This window comes from Aegilops tauschii, chromosome 3 (assembly GCF_002575655.3).
Source record: "Aegilops tauschii subsp. strangulata cultivar AL8/78 chromosome 3, Aet v6.0, whole genome shotgun sequence".
NCBI classification, from domain to species: Eukaryota; Viridiplantae; Streptophyta; class Magnoliopsida; order Poales; family Poaceae; genus Aegilops; species Aegilops tauschii.
In genome coordinates, this window is record NC_053037.3 from 225,504,826 (window position 1) to 225,510,868 (window position 6,043).

Consider the following 6,043-nt stretch of genomic DNA (forward strand, 5'->3'; position numbering starts at 1 on the left):
GGGAAGGGATCCCACAACGGCCAAGTTTGAAGGGGGACAAGAACTACATCCTATCCTGACGAAAGGTGGTCTTCGCCTGCAAAGCTTCTGCTCGTGACACCACGGTGGGCTCAGTGATGACATCTGTCCTACCGCCCTGGCGGTTGATAACCCACAAGTATAGGGGATCGCAACAGTTTTTGAGGGTAGATTATTCAACCCAAATTTATTGATTCGACACAAGGGGAGCCAAAGAATATTCTCAAGTATTAGCAGTTGAGTTGTCAATTCAACCACACCTGAAAGACTTAATATCTGCAGCAAAGTATTTAGTAGCAAAGTAGCATGGAAGTAACAGTAACGGTGACAAAAGTAACAGTAGCAGTTTTTGTAGCAATCGTAACGGTGGCAACGGAAAAGTAACTAAGCAAAGATCAATATGTGAAAAGCTCGTAGGCAATGGATCAATGATGGATAATTATGTTGGATGCAATTCTTCATTCAACAGTTATAACATAGGGTGACACAAAACTAGCTCCAGTTCATCAATGTAATGTAGGCATGTATTCCGAATATAATCATACATGCTTATGGAAAAGAACTTGCATGACATCTTTTGTCCTACCCTCCCGTGGCAGCGGGGTCCTATTGGAAACTAAGGGATATTAAGGCCTCCTTTTAATAGATTACCGGACCAAAGCATTAACACTTAGTGAATACATGAACTCCTCAAACTATGGTCATCACCGGTAGTGGTCCCGATTATTGTCACTTTGGGGTTGCCGGATCATAACACATAGTAGGTGACTATTCACTTGCAAAATAGGATCAAGAACTCACATATATTCATGAAAACATAATAGGTTCATATCTGAAATGATGGCACTCGGGCCCTAGTGACAAGCATTAAGCATAGCAAAGTCATAGCAACATCAATCTTAGAACATAATGGATACTAGGGATCAAACCCTAACAAAACAAACTTGATTACATGGTAAATCTCATCCAACCCATCACCGTCCAGCAAGCCTACGATGGGATTACTCACGCACGGCGGTGAGCATCATGAAATTAGTGATGGAGGATTATTGATGATGATGATGGCGACGGATTCTCCTCTCTGGAGCCCCGAACGGACTCCAGATCAGCCCTCTCGAGGAAGATTAGGGCTTGGCAGCGGCTCCGTATCGTAAAACGCAATGAATCCTTCTCTCTGATTTTTTCCTCCCCGAAAGTGAATATATGGAGATGGGGTTGAGGTTGGTGGAGTCCCAGGGGGCCCACGAGGCTGGGGGGCACGCCCCAGGGAGGCGCCCTGCACCCTCGTGGATAGGGTGTGGGCCCCCTGATGTTGATTCCTTCGCCAATATTTTTCATTAGTTCCCAAACGTGTCTCCGTGGATTTCCAGGTCATTCCGAGAACTTTTATTTCTGCACAAAAATAACACCATGGTAGTTCAGCTGAAAACAGTGTCAGTCCGGGTTAGTTCCATTCAAATCATGCAAGTTAGAGTCCAAAACAAGGGCAAAAGTGTTTGGAAAAGTAGATACGTTGGAGACGTATCAACTCCCCCAAGCTTAAACCTTTGCTTGTCCTCAAGCAATTTAGTTGACAAACTGAAAGTGATAAAGAAAAACTTTTACAAATTTTGTTTGATCTTGTTGTTGCAAATATGTAAAGCAAGCATTCAAGGTTTTCATCAAAGATTATGAACTAACCATATTCACAATAACATTTAGGTCTCATGTTTACTCATATCAATGGCATAATCAACTAGCGAGCAATAATAATAAATCTTTGATGACAACACTTTCTCAAAACAATCATGACATGATATAACAAGATGGTATCTCGCTAGCCCTTTCTGAGACCGCAAAACATAAATGCAGAGCACCCCTGAAAATCAAGGACTGACTAGAAATTGTAATTCATGGTAAAAGAGATCCAGTCACAGTCATACTCAATGTAAATTAAGAGCAATGCATGCGAATGACAGCGGTGCTCTCCAACTAGTGCTTTTTAATAAGAGGATGATGACTCAACATAAAAGTAAATAGATAGGCCCTTCACAGAGGGAAGCAGGGATTTGCATAGGTGCTAGAGCTCGAGTTATGAAACAGAGATAAATAATATTTTGAGTGGCATACTTTCATTATCAACATAACAACCAAGAGATCTCGATATCTTCCATGCTACACACATTATAGGCGATTCCCAAATAGAATGGTAAAGTTTATACTCCCCCACCACCAACAAACATCAATCCAAGGCTTGTCCAAAACAATGGGTGCCGTCCAACTAACAACAATCCCCGGGGTGTTTTGTTTGAAATTATTTTGATTTGATTTGAGCATGGGACTGGGCATCCCGGTTAGCGGCCATTTTCTCGTGAATGATGAGCAGAGTTCACTCATCATGAGAATAACCCACCTAGCATGGAAGATATAGACAACCCTAATTGATACATGAGCTATTCGAGCATACAAAACATAATTTCATTTAAAGGTTTAGAGTTTGGCACATACAAATTTACTTGGAACGGCAGGTAAATACTGCATATAGGAAGGCATTATGGACTCATATGGAATAACTTTGGGGTTTATGAAAATGGATGCACAAGCAGTATTCCCGCTTAGTACAAGTGAAGGCTAGAAAGAGACTGGGAAGCGACCAACTAGAGAGCGACAACAGTCATGAACATGCATTAAGATTAATCAACAATGGGTGCAAGCATGAGTAGGATATAAATTACCATGAACATAAATATCGTGGAGGCTACATTGATTTTGTTTCAACTACATGCGTGAACATGTGCCAAGTCAAGCCACTCGAATTGCTTAAAGGAGGATACCACCCTATCATACCACATCACAACCATTTTAATAGCATGTTGGCACGCAAGGTAAACCATTATAAACTCCTAGCTAATTAAGCATGGCATGAGCAACTATAATCTCTAATTGTCATTGCAAACATGTTTCATTCATAATAGGCTGAATCAGGAACGATGAACTAATCATATTTACAAAAACAAGATAGGTCGAGTTCATACCAGCTTCTCTCATCTCAATCAGTCAATCATATATCATCTATTTCCTTTCACTCGCCGGACTGAAAGGTGTGGATAATAATAATAGTGCACGTGCATTGGACTAAGATGGAATCTGCAAGCATTTAATACAAGGGAGAAGACAAGGTAATATGGGCTCTTGGTTAAATCAACAATAATGGATATGAGAGCCACTCAACATTTTCATCATGGTCTTCTCCTCTCGACCCCCAAAGAAAATAAATAAAACTATTTACACGGGAAAGCTCCCAACAAGCAAAAGAAGAACGGGAAATATTTTTGGGTTTTCCTTTAATAACTACTACAGGCATGGAAAGTAAACTAGCTAAAAGCTACAACTAATTTGTTTGGTTTTTCTTACGGTTTTTCAAACACACAAGAAGAAGGCTTAGAAAATAAAATAAATTAGCATGGATAGTACAATGAAAAAGTATGAGCACCGACAACTAGAATGAGTGTGTGAACATGAATGTAATTTCGGTGAGAAATACATACTCCCCCAAGCTTAGGCTTTTGGCCTAAGTTGGTCTATGCCCACTAATCGAAGCTACTCTCTCCGGTGTACTGAGGAGGGTCCTCAGGGTGCCACTGGTTGGCGATCTCCTTTGGATCCCACTGATAAACAGACTGTCGATAAGGGTCAAGTGGTGGCTCAGGCTCAGGCTCTGGGACTTGTGTCAGCCTCCAGTATGCATAAATGGCCTCGGGCAAGATGAGGTACGTGCCTGAAAGTATGTTAAACAAAGAGGGTGCAGGCAAGGTGATAGTCTCACAGTGAGTTTTATCAAATATCAAATTATACTTAAGCATCTTCTTATTATTTTTAACAATAAATTCATGTGCTACCATACTCTTATAATCTAGAAAAATTGGGGGCAACACTTTTTCCTCTTTTTCATAATGCCTAATAGGTATCTCAAAGTGTTCAGCAAGGCGTGAAGCAAAGATGCCTCCGAAGATGGGGCCCTTTGTACGGTTCAGACTTAATCGTTTAGCAACAATAGCGCCTAAGCTAAAAGATGTATCACGAAACAAAGCATGGCGCAAAATGAAAAGATCAGGAGCACTAAGATTTCCACTGTTCCCGCGACCACTTAAGCATCTACTAGCAAATATCGCAAAGTAACGTAGAACAGGAAAATGTATATTGGTAATTCTCGCATCGGAAGCTTTCCTCGTTTCCCCTACAGCAATTCTATCAATAAATCCATCCACATCACTACGATGTGGTTCCTCGATGCTACCCATAAAGGGTATCTTGCAGAACCGACAAAAATCATGGAGTGACATCTCCTTAACCTCATCATATAAGTGAAACTCCACTAAAGGTGGTGATTGCTTAGCATGGGAATAAAAATTTTGCACGAAAATATTAGTGAGTAGGAAATACTGTTCGCGCTGGTCGTGGAGGAAGTCGGTGATGCCTGCATTCTCAGCCAAGTAATAAAAGTCATCATAAATTCTGTCGGCTCTCAAGAACGCATCACAAGGCCATTCGGACGGCCGAACCTCCGCAGTGCGAGGAAGATTGTATTTGGGCTTTTTATTCTCCTCATTCTCCTTATCCTTCGAGCTTCGGCTCGAAGAGCCCCTCAACAATCTCTTCATCATTTTTGTTCTCTGAAAAATTTCTGAAATTTTTAGTGACTTAAAATAAAAGTGAACCAAACTCAACAAGATTGGTAGAAACTACTCCCACAAGTGCGTAGAGGCTATATCATGCATTAGAACTACTTTGGACCATATAAATTTGACATGCAAGCTCAAGAACAGGGTCACCTTAGCAGAAAATTTTTGCGATAAATAAAGCACTAGAACAAAAACTAATTCGATCATTGGAGGAATCACATACCAATTAGCAATCCCCCAAAACAGTTTTGTGAATGGAGCTTTGAAAAAAGAGAACAAAAATGGCAGCAAGATGAGCTAGAACACGAGTTTGAGCTATGGGAGGATTTTTCTGGAGAAAGACGAGGTGAGTGGGTGCTGGAATAAGGGGAGGGGATCCACGGGGGGCCCACGAGGCAGGGGCACGCCCCAGGGGGTGGGCACGCCCTGTGCCCTCATGGCCAAATGGTGGGCCCCCCTGGTGTGTTGTTAGTGCCAGACATTCTTAAATATTCTACAAAAAATCATATTTCATTTTCAGGACGTTTGGAGAACTTTTATTTTCGGGGTATTTTTATTGCAAGGATAATTCAGAAAACAAACAGAAAATACTGTTTTTGCTTTATTTAATCTAAATAACATAAAGTAAAAGGAGGGTATAGAGAGTTGTGCTTTCTAACTTCATCCATCTCGTGCTCATCAAAAGGAATCTACTAACAAGGTTGATCAAGTCTTGTTAACAAACTCTTCCCGAATAACACGAAAATGGAGAATTTTCGAATAACACTAGGTTACCTCAACGGGGATATGCATGTCCCCAACAATAAGAATATCATATTTCTTCTTGACAGTAGGAAGAGGGAATTCAAAACCTCCAATAGTAATTGTTGAAATTTTTCCAATAGAATTGATACTGTGGGCTTGAGGTTGTTTCCTCGGAAAGCGTACCATATGCTCATTACCATTAACATGAAAAGTGACATTGCCTTGATAGCAATCAATAACAGCCCCTGCAGTATTCAAAAAGGGTCTACCAAGGATAATCGACATACTATCGTCCTCGGGAAGATCAAGAATAAGAAAGTCCGTTAAAATAGTAACGTTTGCAACCACAACAGGCACATCCTCACAAATGCCGACAGGTATAGCAGTTGATTTATCGGCCATTTGCAAAGATATTTCAGTAGGTGTCAACTTATTCAAATCAAGTCTACAATATAAAGAGAGAGGCATAACACTAACACTGGCTCCAAGATCACATAAAGCAGTTTTAACATAGTTTCTTTTAATGGAGCATGGTATAGTTGGTACTCCTGGATCTCCTAGTTTCTTTGGTATTCCACCTTTAAAAGTATAATTGGCAAGCATGGTGGAAATTTCAGCTT